Genomic DNA, 1629 nt, shown 5'->3' on the forward strand with positions numbered 1-1629 from the left:
GTGGAGGGACATAGTTGCTGTCACGGGAGGCGTATTATGGGCACAAGAATTAAAACGCAGAGAGGAAGAGAGAGAGAGAGAGGGGTCACTTCCGTTGTATCGGCATTTGTCGGGTTGCCTGGATCACTCGCTCAGCTCAGATCCAGTCCGGAATTCTGGCGCCGCTCCATGCCACGTCTTTTGGGTCGTTCGTTATTTTCAAGCAGCAGTCAGCTGGTGTCCCCTCCCTCCCTCCCTGCCTCCCTCCCTCCCTCCCCATCCCTCCCCATCCCCTCCCCCCTCCTTCGCTGGTCCCCCTCCACTCACCAGCATTCTCGCAAGGCGAGCGCGTTCGTGCGTTCGTGTGCGCGCTCTGTACCCACAGCGCCGGAGGAGCCGTGCCGACCGCTCGAGACGGATTTTACGCAGCGCGCTACTGGGAGCCCCAGCGCCCGTACCCTCCGGGCTCACACTCGTCTGGCGGACGGTGAGTCGGTGCATTCGCGGTTTTCATGAATGAGATGATTGTGATTTTTCTTTCTTTGGTTGACAACCTACTTTCGCGCGTGCGTGTGTGTCGTTTTGTACGCTGCTACTCCTGTGATGCTTCATTCCGCCCGCGTGTGAATTTTCGGCGACGTTTATTTTGGGTGGGCGAGCTTTTCCCTTAAGCACACTCCCCTAATGAATCTGACTATCGCCCGCACCTCCGATTGGGTGCGGTGTGAAAGAAGTTCAACGCGTACACGCGTTCGTGTTTGCTTTTCGATGCTCCCCCCTCCCCATTCAGTCAAGCCCGGTGTGGTGAAGTATGGTCAAATGTTCCCCGGGGGGTGTCGTAAAGCATCTCGCGGTGCGTTGACAACAGCGGGACGCACAAAGTGTCCATGCTGCGGTGGAATAGTTCACGGCGTCCAGTGAAATTTTGATTTAAAGCTTTCGTGACTGCAGGGATTCATCTTCTTGGTTCTTTCGGTAAAGTCACGTAGATGGGAAATAATAAAAATATAAAACATAATAAAATAATATAATGAAATAATTTAATATTTTAATATAATAAAATAAAATAATAATAAAATATTATTATATAATAAAATAATGTTAGATTATTAAATTTCGATTTAAAGCTTTCGTGGCTGCAGGGATTCATCTTCTTGGTTCTTTCGGTAAAGTCACGTAGAAGGGAAATAATGCAAATAATAAAAATAAAACATAATGCAATAATTCTCACGACGTTTCGGCCACAACGCAAGCAGTCGTCCTCAGGTGGATAGCAGGTCTGTCGGAAAGATAGCGCCCTTTGTCAAGGCGCCCTTCCCCCCTCCAACCCAGCTTAAATATACGCTGCCAAGCTTGGTGGTGCCCATTCAGACGCTGTCTTTCCGACAGACCTGTTCTTCACCTGAGGACGGCTGCTTGCGTTGTGGCCGAAACGTCGTGAGAATTATTTTATTATTTCCATTCTACGTGACTTTACCGAAAGAACCATGAAGAGGCGTCCAGTGAGTTAAGGTTACGCGTCGATGACACGCTGCCGTTGGGGGGGGAGGGGGGGAGTTGTAGCCGTACGATGAATTTAGTTTCTATTTCTCCCCGCGGCGGCGGCGGTGGGGGGGGGGGGTCGTTTCTCGTGGTTGCTCCGTCGCCCTG

General features: G+C 50.8%; 1 protein-coding gene across 1 annotated transcript in view; it reads left to right on the forward strand.

Moving 5' to 3' along the window:
* The first annotated feature begins 341 nt into the window (after window positions 1-341).
* The window catches only part of LOC133357495 (5-hydroxytryptamine receptor 2A-like), a 41487-nt gene continuing 40199 nt past the window's right edge, over window positions 342-1629 (forward strand). The window contains exon 1 of the mRNA XM_061575457.1: window positions 342-466. The gene's annotated coding sequence lies outside the window, so the exon portion shown is untranslated. The remainder of the gene's footprint in view (window positions 467-1629) is intronic.

This window comes from Lethenteron reissneri, chromosome 58, assembly GCF_015708825.2.
Source record: "Lethenteron reissneri isolate LAM-NWPU_2019-01 chromosome 58, ASM1570882v1, whole genome shotgun sequence".
NCBI classification, from domain to species: Eukaryota; Metazoa; Chordata; class Hyperoartia; order Petromyzontiformes; family Petromyzontidae; genus Lethenteron; species Lethenteron reissneri.